The sequence below is a fragment of the Heterocephalus glaber genome, unplaced genomic scaffold (genome assembly GCF_053883595.1).
Source record: "Heterocephalus glaber isolate CG9 unplaced genomic scaffold, H.glaber_assembly_v1.0 deba00000594, whole genome shotgun sequence".
NCBI classification, from domain to species: Eukaryota; Metazoa; Chordata; class Mammalia; order Rodentia; family Bathyergidae; genus Heterocephalus; species Heterocephalus glaber.
In genome coordinates, this window is record NW_028258151.1 from 199413 (window position 1) to 215121 (window position 15709).

Consider the following 15709-nt stretch of genomic DNA (forward strand, 5'->3'; position numbering starts at 1 on the left):
ATAAGCTCTTTGAAAAGATCATTAAAATCGATAAACATCTCACTTGGCTGATCAAGGAAAATCATTTAAAATATAATTATCAAAAGAGGGAAAATACTATAGATCTTAGATTTATTAAAAGGACAAATAAGGACACATTATGGAAAACTTTATGCCAATAAATTTAATGAAATGGATTCAGTAGTAAAAATCATCAAAATTGGCCAAGAACTAGAAACCCTGAATTGTTCTATAGCTATTAATGAAGCTGAATTCATAAAAAAAAACCTAATTTACAATGAAAATGCCAATTAAAATACCAGATATTGTCAATGACAAATTCCTTAAAACATATTTAAAAATTAAATGAAAACTCATTCATGAACTTTTTGATTAAAAAAGAGAAAAGGGGGCTACTTCTACTTCTGAATTCACTTTTTAAGGTCAGCCTACCCTTGACATTAAAGTCATGGGACAAAGAGCTGTATTATTAAAATTTTTTTAATTAAATTTAAAAATTCTTGTAAAATTTAGGAAAATTAATCCAATACTGTGTAACTACATAGAACATTATTACACCATAACAAAGGGAGATTTGTACTAGCTTTGTGATATATGTGAAAATATATATAAAATCATATGTATTGGCTATATTAGATATATTAATTATATATGAAAAATTGACAAAATCCACTACCTTTTAATGATAACAATGCTCTGGAGACTAGAAACAAAAAACCTAAAATTTCAGAACGTTTTACAGCACATTAAAACCTACCACTAACAGCAAAATAATGATGAAAGACAAATGCCTTCTATCTAAGATCTAAGATCAAGAACAAGGTATTTCTTCTCTTAACCACTCTATGCACTATTGTAACTGATAATATACACATGAGGTAATTTTTAAAAACTGAAAAACTGGGGAAAAGGCACATGTTTACAGAAGTGATAAAGTATATGTATATGATATGTATATATCTACAAAACACTACTGGGAATAAGAAATAAGTTTATTAACAAGCAGGTTTCTGAGTCAATGTATATCATTTTTATTTCCATATATTAGCAGCATTTAGAAAGTTAATTTCAATATGATTTATAAATACATAAAAATCAAAATGCTTAAAGAAAAATTTAACAAATCATGTATAAGGGCTCTAGGTTAAATTTTCAAAATATTACTGTGGAGCCGGGGATTTAGCTCAGTGGTTCTGGCGCCTGCCTTGCAAGTGCAAGGTCCCAAGTTCGATCCCCAGTACCAAAAAAAAAAAAAATTACTGTGGAAAGTTCATGATTACCGCTATGAACTGAACAGTGTCCTCTTCAAATCTGTGTCTAACCCCAAACCCATACAGGTACTGTGTTGGGAGATGGCACCTATAAAGAAGAGGATAGAAGCAAAGGAGGTCAGGAGAGCAGGGTCCTGATCCAATGGGATTAGTGTCCTCAGGGAATGAGACAGCAGCAGAATGAGCCCCTCCTCCAGCCTGAGTGGCCACTCAGGGGGAGACAGGGTGAGGACGGGCGCAGAGGTATCAAGTACAATGCAGGAACAGGTGCCCCACTGGAACCAACCCTGCAGGCACCCTGATCTTGGGCTTCCAGCCTCCAGAACTATAAGAAAATTAGATTTCTATTGTTTCCGATCCCAGTTATAATACTGCCACTAAGGATGAACACAAAGACCAAAATAAATGCAGCACATGCCACACTGGATGATTGGAAAGCAGTTGCTGCTAAGGTGCTGAGGGACTAGTGGGAGGGCAGGAGAGGAAACTTTCCTCCTTCTGTGTTACTGGTAATTCTGAAAATAACTTCATCTCACCAAGTTTTCCTCTTGAAGGGTTTCCTAGATAGCTGTTCTCCTGAGTCTCCATAAGCATCATTTTCCCCTCTTAACTCTCTTAGACCTAGGTAGGTTTATGGCTTCCCAGCTTCAAGCCAGTCCAACCCATAATTGGATTAAGGTGACCTGCCTCTAACCTTACTGCCTGTAGGAGGCAAAAGTGTATAATCTCTGATAGGTGACAGTATAAGAGCCGCACGGTCTATCAGTTTTTCATGAAAAATTGAACACATCCATATACAGAGTACTGTACAGAGTAGTTAACAATACTACAAGAAGAGAGACACAGAGACAGAGAGATGGAAAGATAGAGGGCAAGGCAGAGAAAGAGAGTGTGGGGGGGGCACTGTCCAGAGGTACAGGAGGTATTGGAGCACATATTTCAATGAGCTGTTCACTGTATTCAGTAAGCTAGTTGGCAAAACAGCAAGTTGTTACACAGAGAACCTAAAAATATGTAAAAATCAAATGAAATTCTAAAACTAAAAGGTAAATTAACTAAAATAATTACAAATTTAGTAGACTTGTATATTTTCAAATTAGAGAAAATAGAAGATACAATTAGTGGCTCAAAATAGGATAATGTATAAAGGCAGACGTAAGGAGAAGAAAAATAATGAAATACAAATCAGAGATGACCTCGGAAAAGTTTAGGATGTAGTGAAGAGGTTTAACCTGTGTACATGGACTGCAAGAAGAAAAAGAAGACTTTCCAAAATCAGTTGCTAAGCACTGAACATTTGTGTAACCTCTGAAATTCTTATGTTGAAACTGGAATCCCCAATTCAATGACATCTGGATTTGGGACTTTAGAGGCAGTTAGGTTTAGATGGGGTCATGTTGGTGAAATGCCTTTCATGGGATTAGTGCCTGGCTAAGCAGTGGGAGACATGAGTCTCTCTCTCTCTCTCTCTCTCTCTCTCTCTCTCTCTCTCTCTCTCTCTCTCTGTCTCTCTCCACACACACTGAAAAACTGGGGATCAGATCCTCTTCAAATACTAAATCTGTTCTCACCTTGATGTTGAACTTCTAGTTTCCCAAACTATAAGAAATGAATGTTTGTTGCTTTTAAGCTACCCAGTGTATATTTTCTTATAGCAGCCTGAACTAAGACACCAGTAAAAAACATTAGGCCCAGATTTAAGAATTGCTGCCAACTCTTGAGCAAAATGAATGCAAAGAAAACAGCACCTAGGCACCTCATAATAAAATTATAGAACCAAGAGCAAAATTTTCAAAATGGCCAGGAAAAAAAAAGATACATTTTTAAAAGACTAATGAAAATATTGATAACTGATCTCTCAGCAAAACTCAGGTGAGAAAATTTATTAGGTTTGGTGATTTAGGAAAATAATACCAACTTGAATTCTATTACAGCAAAAGATATTCTTTAAAAAGAAAGAAAGACATTTTGATTAAACCCAAAGTGGATATATAATGAACAGAATCACAGGAAAAAAATACTATACAGAATTTTTAGCAGAAGAAAAATGAAGCCAAACTAGAACAAAAATGTAAGTATATAAGAAATATAAGAAATACAAGAAAGCTGGCAAATCTAAATGAATATTGATAGTAAACAAAAAATTTTTTAAATATTTATCATAGAGAATCACAGTTACAGCATAAAAGTTGAAGACGATAAATTGTATTACTGTGGTATAGTGTTCTTATATTTTCCAGGAAGTGGTAAATATATTCATATATACTGGGCATTAATAATATAAGATGTTATGAATAACAAATAGAATAAAAATGTATCACTGACAAGTTAGTAGAGGGATAGAAAACTAAATATCATTATTCATTTATTTCTTTTTTTGTTCTTGGGATTCGAACTCAGGTCCTTGTGCTTGCAAGGCAGGCAGCGGAACCACTGAGCTAAATCCCCGGCCCTTATCATTATTCAAAAGAAGATAATAAAAGGGGAAACAAAACATGAATGTAGCAAATTTAAATAAAAATACAGTACCACTTATATAAAATATAAGCAAATTAAAACTAATTTTTTAAAAACACTGGATTTTTAAAAATTAAATTAATTTTAAATGGATACATAAAAACAGGTGTGTACATTAACGGGGAATAGTGTGATGCTCTGATACATGTATATATCAATGTTTAAGATTAAACATATCTATCTCATTCAATATTTACCATTTCTTTATGGTAAATTCAAAATCCTTTTTTTCTAGCTTTTTGTGATACAGGGTATGATATGGTTACAGTCCTGTGTAACAAAACACCCAAAGTCTTTACTCTTATGTAACTATAACTCAGTGCTCAGCGGACAAACTTTCATCTTCCTCTTCCCTGTAGTCTCCCCAGCCTGTGGGAACGACTATTCTAGTCTTATTCGATGAGAGCAGCTGTTAGATTTCACATAAATGAGATCACGTGGTAGCTGTCTTTCCATACCTGACTTACTTCACTTAACACACTGCTCTTCAGTTTTGTCTGTCTTGTTCCAAATTAAAGGATTTCATTATGTTTTATGTATTATGGCTGAATAGTATTCTATCCTGTATATGTTCATTTTCTTTAACCATTTTTTTCATCAGTTCATGGACATATAAATTGTTTCCAGTTCTTGGCGCTTATGAATAGCATTGCAATAAATATAATAGTGCAGGTGTCTCTTCAACAGGCTGATTTTACTTCATTTGGACATAGAAAAATTAGTGAGATTGCTAGATCATGAAGTCTATTTTTAATTTTTAAAGAGACCTCTATATTGTTCTTTGGAATGGCTGTAGTAACCTATATTATTCCCATCAACAGTCTGCAAGCGTTCTCTTTTCTTTTCTTTTTTTTTTTTTTTTTGGTACCAGGGAACGAACTCCAGTCCTTGCACTTGCGAGGCAGGTGGCGGAACCACTGAGCTAAATCCCTGGCCCGGGTTCTTTTTCCTTCACACCCTTGCCAAAATTTTTTATCTCTTGCATTTTTGATAATAGCCGTTCTTACTGGAGGGAGATGATATTATAGCGTGGGTTTGATTTGCATTTCCCTCATAATTACTGATGGTGAACATTTTTATATGTACTTGTTGGCCATTTACATGTCTTCTTTTGAAAAATGTTTAGTCTGCGGCTTATTTTTAAGCGTAGTTATTGAGGGGTTTTGCTACTGAGGTTTTGAGTTCTTTATATGCTCTGAATGTTGACTCCTTGTCAGATGTATATTTTGCAAATATTTTCTCCTATATGGGAGTTGTCTCTTTATTCTGTTGATTCCATCTTTGCTATGCAGAAGCTTTGTACTTTGATTAGTTCTATTTGTTTATTTTTGCTTTCTTTGCCTATGCTTTTGGTGTCGTACCCCCAAAACAATTGCTCACACCAATATGGGGATTTCTCCCTGTTTTTTCACAAGCGTTTTCTAGTTTCAAGTCTTATGTCTAAGTCTCTAATCCACTTTGAGTTCATATTTGTCTATGATGTAAGAAGGATTCTATTTCATTTTTTAATCATGAGTAAAGCCAGTTTTCCCAACACTGTATATCAGAGAATATTTTTTTCTCACTACGTGTTCTTGGCCTCTTTATCAAAGATAAATTGATATTACATTTATGGACCAACTTCAGGGCCCTCTGTTCTATTCTGTTGGTCTGTGTCCTTGATTTTAGGCAAGCACTACATTGTCTTGTAAGATAATTCTTCTTATTAATATGTTTTGAAACCAGAAAATATGATACTCCTGCTTTTATTCTTTCTCCAGAATCCTTTGGTTGTCCGTAGCCTTTTATGGTTCTCTGTCTTCTTTCTATCCTGAAAAACCAGTCTGGGTGCCAAGAGCCACACATTGGATTCCCACAGGTGGTACCCCAAATTCTCAACTTAGTGTGCTTTCTGCCAGACCCACAGAGTGGAGCCAACTCTCTGTGCAAGCTGTGTGTACTTTCTCCAGGAATACACCCGGGAATCCACTCAGGATGCCCAGGGGCTCATTGGTGGAGGGGTCTGCAGCTGAGATGTCCCAAGTGTCTTGTGTTCAGGTTGCCTAATGGACTCCACGGGGTGCTTAATGGGGGCCACAATCTCTTTTCTGTGCTCCCAGCCATCAACAGAGCCGATTATCTCAGTAATCTTCAGAGGCAAGAAATGCACAGCCTCTTGGGCAGCATCCCACATACCTCTGGGAGCCAGAAGCTCTCACTTCTACCACGAGAGAAGTTATAGGCCAAGGGATTTTATGGCACAGAGTTGTGCTGCTTTGAGGGAAAGTGTGAGCAAAGAAGGTGAAACTGTTCTTATCCTCTTCATTCTTGGATTTCCTGATCCCACAGTGCAGTGCAGTGTGTCTGGTCAATTCCCAGACTTCCCGCAAGGCACTGTCATGTTTGAAGAATTGGCAACGTGGATACTTTTGAAGGGGCAGGACATAAAAAGTTCCTATTCTCCCATCTTGCTGATGTCCACTTAGTCATTCTATTCTTTCTCTTTTGTTAACTTCTTTACCATGTCATTGATGCTCTTTCCCTTTCCATTAGTCTCTAGCATTTTTGCTCTTCCTGTTGATGTATGTTATCATATCTATTAATTATAAACGGCTTGAAATGTGGTTCTTTCCATACTGTATAGCTAACCTCATATGCCCTGGGCATTACTAATGCTCAGCAAATTTCTTTTGAATTGTTTGCTTCATTTGCATCTTGCAATCAATCCATTGGCTTTACACTCATCCATTGTTCAGTTGTCAGTCAACACAGCAACATACTGCTTTTAGGAGGAGAGAAAAATCTCAAGCAAAAGTGAAAAAGGAAAATACTTTGCTTTTTGTAAAATATATAACTCTATTCACATGTATTTATCCTCCTAACATGTATTTATCCTTTCATATAAAGGTGTTCTACTTATCCATAGATATGGGTAGGCAGATATATAGACACATAGCTCATTTTCAGGAGTCAGTCTTCCAAGCAAAGATAATTCAGCTCACACAACAGCAAAGATATTATAAAGTGGTATTATCACTTGCATATTCAAGCTTATAATTAATTCTGTGCCATTATTGGGTAAAATTCATATTCACAACCATTTCTCCTCCTGCATTTTTTGTACTTAGAGGGCATGCAAACAAATTATTTATTTTCATGTCTTATACATTTCAAATATTGAACATTTTAAAGTACAGAAAGAAAAGTTTCTCTAGCATTAGAGCCACTTGTACAAATAAGCACATAAATGCAACTGTTATCCTTGTTGGATTTCAAAAATAATGTATTTAAGGAGATATAATACATGCTATTAGGGTGTATATATATTCTTCAGTGATCAAATTGAACAACCGGCCATCATATTAGGTCTGCTTTCTCCATCCATCTTCAAAATTGTTCCAAAGTTTCCTCCTGAATATTCTCCTCCAGTACAAGTACAAAAGCCCAATTTTGTCTGAGCAGGTATATTATACGTGGCATTATCTATTACCTATATAATGTAAGAGTTCAGATTTTGATTTCATTGCATAATGTATTATAATAAATTTATACATTATTTACTCAGCATTTTAGAGATAATCAAGATTATAATTGGCAAGGCACAAATTTAATTCATTTTATTACTGTATTTTGTTATGAGAATAACATGCTATTGTAATACTAGCAAACTTAGAGAGTCATTAAAGTCTTAGGGTGCATTTCTCTCTAAAATCAAGAGTGTGCTTTACATTGAGGAGAAATATTCTTACTGGTTGCTTTACAAATCAACATACATCCTGATTCAGATCTAACTTAAAGATGAAAAAATTCAGTGAGCCAACACCCTTACTTTGAAGGTAAGTAAATTGATTCAGAGGGCTCATGAATTGTGGAGTGGCATGTCTGGCTTTCTAATTTAAGGATGTACTAATGGCAGTATCTCCATCACTGATGTGATAATATCAAACACACAAAAGCACTCACGGACATGCCTACAGACTTCCATGGTACACATATACTTCAGGAGAATGTAAGAGAGTTGTGTAGGATAAATCCAAAGTTGGTAAAGCAGTTAAGAATGGAATCATATAAAGATGCTTGAAAAATGCCAGAAAAGCAAGCAGACAGGTCCTGGAGAAGAACATAGCAACAGTGCTCAAGTCAGCCTCTGTCACTTAGCAGTTGCTGTGATCCTGGACAAGTTACCCAACTTCTCTATGACCCAGTCTCCTTGTATGTAAATAGCATATTTATGGCATCTCCTCACAGGCATGTTGTGAGGGGTAAATGCATTAATATTGGTGAAATATGTGGCATAATACCTGGGACATAGGAATTGCTATAAAAATGTTGGCTAAGAAAATGAAATACAGGGTTTAAAAGTGAGCATTTTCTATCCAACTTACACTATCCTTCCTAAGTGAAAAGTTTTATTTATATGAAAAGGCATATTATGGAGGGAGAGAGATAGAGAAGGAATAGGAGGAGGAAGTCAGGAAGAACAGAAGGAGGAAGGGAACTGGGAAAGGGAAGAAGAGATATTACTCTCATGAGAATAGCAGAAGAGGGAATTAGAAACAATAGTCCATGTTGCAATGGTGAGGGCTATCATTTGATATAAGAACTTATTAATACTATGAGATGCTCAAATAATCAGGACTGAAAGTTTTTCTTGCCTATAGAGATAACTTTCACTACACTAATCTGGGCAGTTTGGGAGAAAAGACTGAGAGAAATTCAGAAAACATCTCAAAACACCTTCATAAATTTTAAACTCTAATACCGCATCTTTGGACTGTTATCTTGATTCAGCTGGTCACTTTTTTTCCATTAAAATAGAATACACATCTTCCAACTGTAAGTCCTTAAGTGCCTCTGGAAATCCCAGGCAAAACTGATTTCAAACTACATTTATGACTGTCACCATGGTATAACTAAACCAAATACAAGAATAATTCTGGCTGTAATTATTAGGTTCTTAAATATTTAAAAGCAGAAAATGGCTTCTAATGGCAATAATATAATTTAGCCCCTCTGACCCTTAGCCTAGATCAGATGTCCATAACTTGAGGAAGATGACATAAATGGAAACCTGGGATATAAGATGAAAATGAAACAAAGACATAGGGAAACGAGACATGTAAAGAGTAGCAAGCAAACAAAAATTACTTCTGCGCTATCTTCTGCTCAAAGCGCATTTTGATCTACATAGGCAGCACTGATCATCAACTGTACACATCTACAGCACAAAGGAAGGTGTACTGGCTCTCCAGGGAGTTGGCTTTCCCTCCTCTCCCTTCTCCCAGGCATCACCACGACTACAGAAGCTGGCAGTACTGTGCACATTCCTGCATTTCACTGTCACATCTCTGGATTTCACTGTCACATCTCTTCTTTCCATCTCTACTGCACCAAGGCCTCTTATTCTCTGGAACCAGCCACTTGTTTCAAGTACATGGCCATTGGTCAAGATTTTGTAAACCAGTTATTGAGTTTGGGAATTCCTTTATGATGCCAGCTCCCATAAAGTGCTTGTTTATTAAATTAAAACTGATTGTCCCTTCCCCCAAACCATACACTTATGCAACTTTCTATGATCTTACGCCTTAGTAATTCAAATAGAAAGAAGACCAAGCCCACACCCCAGTTTTCTAAAATGCTTTCTTTTGCTCTAAGAATTTACTGCTAGCCATCTATCTAAAAAGAAATTACATATCTCTCTGTTTGGTTGTGAGAAACGTCATATTCCAAGGAATTTTATGACTAGCGTACATGTTAATAATAAGTGAAATCATCTTTTAATTAAAAAGGAGAACAGTCACACCAAACCACTATTAATCCTATATATTGGACAGTTTTATCCACTAGATACCAACATATCCTAACTAGCACAGCCATGGTCATCAAAGAACCCACAGACATGGCTTGTTTAAGAAATCTTACCATGGAGAAAGCTGTTTGCATAAATTCCCTTATTTCTGATACAATATTGGCCTAGTTTTCACCATGTATTTCATATATTCAGTTAAATGTCCCCTCCCTAATTCCACAGATGTTATTACTGGAAGCAATGTTTGCTAAAACTGCCATCTACTTTTAAGGTTTTACGAAGTTTTTGTAGAGTGCTCTCCTGCTGTTTGTTTCATACCTGCTAACATAATCCTTTCTCTATGGTGCTGTTTAGTTACCTTGGAAATGATATCATAACAAAGCAGAAAACACCTGTCACTGCAAGATGATTCCTGCTTAATTTTAGGCTGGAGTTAACCTCATTTCTGTATACCAAATGGAAAATGTTATTTCACCAATTTCATGCAGAGAATTTGGAAACCACTCCTAAAAAGCCATTTTCATTCATATTATATATGGTATGGGAGTGAGTTCTGATAGATTTTAGAAATAATAAATAAGCAATTGTCTATTTCCCCCAGGAAAAGGAAAGAGGTCATAGTATAGACCAGAAATTTACTGACTAACTTGTTAAAATATATACTGGTTATTTTTAATGTTCTCTTACTTTCTGTCAGAAAGTAAGATTTTTTCTTAAAATGGCAGCAAAATACCTCATATTTTGCTCCAAGAAATAAAGAATTTTATTCTCATTTAAAATGGTACACCTCTCAATTTTCACTCTATAAAGTAATGACGATAAGAATTAACTTAATGTTATTTTTTATCTAAAAAAGGTAACTTATGTTATTTTTCCCATTGCTTTATATTTATAGTATGACAAAATTAATTCCATTCATATACTCAGTTTATAAATTTTCAAACAGTGATACTTGTAATACATAAAAAAATTAAAAGGCCCACTAGTAACTAAAGCAAATACAGAATGTCACTTCTAATAATTATTTTGAAAGCATACTTGAAGTATTTTGTAAAAAGATGGAAAATTATTATTTTCATTGCCTAAGGTAAGAACATGAAGGAAGGCTACCTAATCTAACACCATTCAGCACCAGTACCCCCATTTCATTAACAGGTCAGAGGAGGTGAGAACCGACACCTTGAATCCACTTCTAGTGACTTTTAATTTTTATCACAAGCCTCCTTTATGCCAACACTAGCTTAAGCATATTGAATTCTGAAAAAACATTTTAAAAGTATGACACCAAGGAATTTTTCACCACCTTTAAATATCTGTCTAAATATTTAGAATTTCAGTATTCACTATTCCTTGTGTCATTTAGATTATGTGGTGAAATTTAAGTGCCTTTATAAAATGTTTTTAAAGATGAATTGATACCTTCCTCTTTATTTTTTATTTATTTAGTTTTTTGTGCCGGGGATCAAACTCAGGACCTTGCACTTGCTTGAAAGGCAGGCATGGCACCACTGAGCTAGATCCCAGCCCTTCATTCTCTTTTATTTGAAGAGAAATTTGACCCTTTTGAATGCTAGGCATACTGGCCACCATTAAGCACTGTCATTCTTAGGGAAATGTTCTTTAAGGCTGTCTTTGCCTCAAGTGAACTCTCTAAACTACCCAGGTATGCCTCCAATAGGCTGTAAGATCCTCTAGCCATTTGAGTTAAATACACAGTCTGTAGAAGTGTATTTAACACTTTTTGGAGGGAAATGGTGATGGGACAGTCTCATAGCACAGGGGTCCTCCTCTCAAGCTCTGCTACAGTTCCCGTGAAGGAATCAGCACACTTCCCCACATCTTTCTTGGCCATGTTCATCAACTCAGTCTCTTCTAAGTGATTCTTCATCCAACCTGTAACTGCATATTAGATGGCTAACTTTATGGGTCTGTTTCAAATAGCTTGTTAAACTACCTATTAGTAAAAATAGTGAGAAACTATTTCTATAGGATGTTTGGAAAGATCTTTCAAAATAGTTTTGGCAATACTGGAATCCATGCCAACCTAAAATATAAGATGTGTACAATCTACGTATGATCATATCATCTACATATCATCAGTTGGATAAATTAGTAAATTGCCAAGCTTCTTTTCTGCCATGCCAAAGGAAGAGAAAACATCACTACCCTAAGAAATGACTCTTATGGAGAGTTGCTCCCAAGACTTGATCCTTTCTTTTCTCAACCCCATGTCCTTGGCAAGACTATGCACTTTGTATGAAAAGGATCTCTTGACATCAACAGGACAGAACAACAGTCATGCTTGACTACATATTATAGAGACATTGATGTCTCTTAGAGACATGTAAGTATGAACTAAGATGGTCTCTAGTCTTTGACAACCTGAAGATGGAAATTACAGGCCCAGGTGTCTTCTTTCCTGGTCTGAACACCTCTGAGCTGAAATGGATCCACAGCACTACCATACTTACAGGCGGCTCCTTTCCTGGTAGAAAATTAAAATAACCATGCTAAAGGGCCAGGGATTTAGCTCAGTGGTTCCGGCACCTGCCTTGAAAGTGCAAAGTCCCGAGTTTGATCCCCGGTACCAAACACACACACACACACACACACACACACACACACACACACAAAATAACCATGCTAAAGACCTTAAGGCACAATGTTTGAAATAAAATAATCACACTAAGTGGAAATATTTAATTATAATTTATATTATACATGCATAATTGAGATTTTTCTCTTCCTACTGCTTTGTAACTTTTGCTAGGAAAAAATATTAAAAGTATTCTTTAAGAATTCCAAATGTTCTGACATACCTTAGAAGAATAAGAGGCCTGCATATTACTACTACAGACTACTTTTTAAAAAACTGTTACATAATTTCTAACTTTCACTTGTATCACTGCTAGAAAGGAATATCCACAAATTTGAACAACAGTATTTCTTACTAATAATTACAAATTTAAGAACAGTGTTGTAAAGAAAATATTTTTGATATGTTGACAGTTCAAGTGATATTTCTGAAATCAAAATGTTGCGGTAAAATAAGCCTTTTAAAATTATTTTTAACTGATACTTTAAAATCTCTTTATTGTTTACTATAAATCTCTAATTAAAATGGTCTGCTAAACCAATGTAGTTCCAATTGGTCTGAAATTGGATTTCCACAAGAAAGAGGAACATTTTTTTCCATAGGAGTAGTAGAAATAAGGGATGCTCTTCCCTGTCTAGATCAATGCTACAGTTATCCTGCAAAATTACATACAATAAAACCTATTTTCTTCATGACTATCCAGATAGTATCTTAAATTAATCTTCACATGTCTTACCTTACCTAAAATGAGATCCTTTAATTTATTATGAGCTTTGGAATAAAACTAAAAACATGCTTCCTAGATTAGTTTGAAACAGTGAGATGTAGATTTGCATTTGATCTGTGATTTTTAAAAAATAACTTAATAAAACACTGGTGCATAGAAATATATTCTTTTGAAAAAAGATTAAAAATGAAGCATTGTATAGATTAAAAACTGAAATTTGAAATATTCCTTTCATACAAAATCTGGTCACCGTTTCCATCTAGTTCACTCATTTAACATTCAGTGCATGTTATTCTGTTGCCAGAATGTGCGAGATATTAATGAGGCCCATGAGAAGCAATAAACCCTCATTATCATGAACCTTGCATTCTAGTGGAAAGCAGCAGACAATTATCACACACACTGACAATAGATACTGTGTTACGTAGTGCTGTAAGAAATGTAAATCAGAATGAAGGATTAGGGCAGGAGCAATGGGTGGACAGGAACCTTCTAGAAGCTGTCAGGAAAGGCCTCTTTGATGAGGTGCCAAGTAAGCAGAAGCACCAACTCTAGGCCAGGCTGATGAATGAAGGAAGGCCCACTTCAGGCCAAAAAGCTACACGTGGAAAGGCCCTAGGTGGTAGGTCTGCCAACAACAAAGAGGCTAGCTTGCGGAAAGGGGATTGTGTGGAGAAGTACATAAATGGATGAGATTGAGGTGTGGGGGCGGTGGAGAAGATCTCAGCTCTTGTAGGGCCTTTAGAGTCCTGTTCAAACCCAGATCTCCTCATATATGTCCTTTCCAAATTATAAAATATACAATCAAATACACACACACATATATAAATGTACATGCATGTAAATTTACATACGTGTGTAGTTTTCTATTTAGCTGTTATAAACTACCAATCCTATTCATACATAACTTCTTGAGAATTTACAAACATAAAAGTAGCACTGCCCATGGTACACTCATTAAAAATATTCAGAGATTCGAAAAACTTGCTCTTTAAGATAAGCTGTGGAATAATGTGGAATAATGGCCATTTCTCAAAGTCCTTAGTACATTAGGTGTGATTAGTCTTCTGAATTTATTCCTAAGTATAATACACTACTATGGATATATACACCAGTATATTTAATGTAGTGTTGTTCTTAGTGGGAAAAATACTTGAAACCCTTCAATATTAAATAAATTGTGGTACGTTCACTGGGTTTTGCAATTTTTTTATATTTATCCACTTCATTAAATTTCTCATTGATTTTCATTTTGGTATACATTTTAGGCAACAAAAAGATACATATTTACTTTTTCTATTTTGCTAGTTATTTTATTTTCTTGTCTCATTACATTAACCAAAATGTCCAAAGCTAAGTTAGATAATAATCATATCCAATGTTTAAAAATATGATTTTAGTATTTCATCTGTAAAAATAATAATTGCCATTAGTTCTGGGTAAATGTTCCTATTCATATTTAGAGGCTTTATGTTCTTACTTTCTTGGTGTTTTATTAGAAATGGTTGTTGATTTTATCAAGTGTTTTTCAAATATCTACTGATTTCATTAGTGATTTTTCTCCTTCACTTGTTTGTTACACTGAATTATGGTGTTAGATTTTCTATATCAAATCATTTTCAGTCCTGTAATAAATGTTAATGAATCCTTTTGTTGTAAAAATTTTTGCAGTGGTTTTCTTAGCAAGAATGTATAAGATATAAAATTTCTGAATATTTTTGTGAAAAAATTTGTTAATTTTGTACTCACAATAAATTACAGAACTCTGGATTCAGAGAATATTTGTCTCAGAACACTGAAGATATTGTTCAATTAACTTTGAATTTTCTGTCAATCTAATTTTCATTTCTTTATATTCAAAACACATAGAGCATTTGTGACCCTAACTGGTATTCATTTATTTATTTATGTTTGTTTAACCCATTAAGTGTGGTGTTCTTGAGACTAGCGACAATATCAGCATTTTTAAAAACTAATTATTGAACACCAAGTGATCGAATTTTATTATTATCACTATCAGATGTGACAGTGCATCACAAAATAAACAAGATGATCTCTTACTGGGAATTGGTAACATGCATTATGTTAGGCACATTACAAATGATAGTAATCATCCCTCAAAGCACCAAGAGGGTAGATTATTTATTATACCCCTCTTGGATGAGAAACTGAGGTCTAAAATGCTTAAGGTGATCATTCTAAATCATAAAATTTTTGAGTAGAGAACTCAAGTTTTAATTATGTTATGCTTCTAAGCCCAGAGATTTAAGTGTTTTTCTATATTTTTTGGTTGGCAATAATATTAGCATTACAGCATAAAATCTCAAATTCCCAACCCAATGTCAATGTATATGAGTTAATGTTATAAGAGTAATGATATAAAGCTATGTGCATACTGAGAATATAAAAAAGTTAAAATCCATATATATATATATATATATATATATCACATGTGTGTACATATATATGTATAATCCATGTGTGTATGTGTACATATATCATAATCAAAATCATAAAATTAAAGTAAATATTTGCCTTTCTCAGTAAAGATAAGGCTTAAACATTTTTAAGCATAAAGTGATAAAAACCAGAACTATCATTAATAAACTCTCTTGGACTGCTGAAGTTTTATGACTTGAAATACATTTGTTATGTTTTAGTTAGTTTCTCTTTAACTTTTTGTATTTAGGATACACATCTTTTCAAACATGAGAGAGCTGCAGTATTGTCTTAAAAGGAAGATATCAAGAATGCCAAAAATAATTATTACAATTATTACTTATTGAAGGCCCAACATATATGAGGCATTG

General features: G+C 34.6%; 1 protein-coding gene across 2 annotated transcripts in view; it reads right to left on the reverse strand.

The window, feature by feature from the left end:
• LOC110345624 (regulating synaptic membrane exocytosis protein 1-like) overlaps positions 1–15709 on the reverse strand; it is a 222389-nt gene continuing 206680 nt past the window's right edge. For both annotated transcript variants that reach the window (XM_021243724.2, XM_021243722.2), the window contains one exon: positions 1–15709. This exon is cut by the window's right edge and continues 16477 nt beyond it. The gene's annotated coding sequence lies outside the window, so the exon portion shown is untranslated.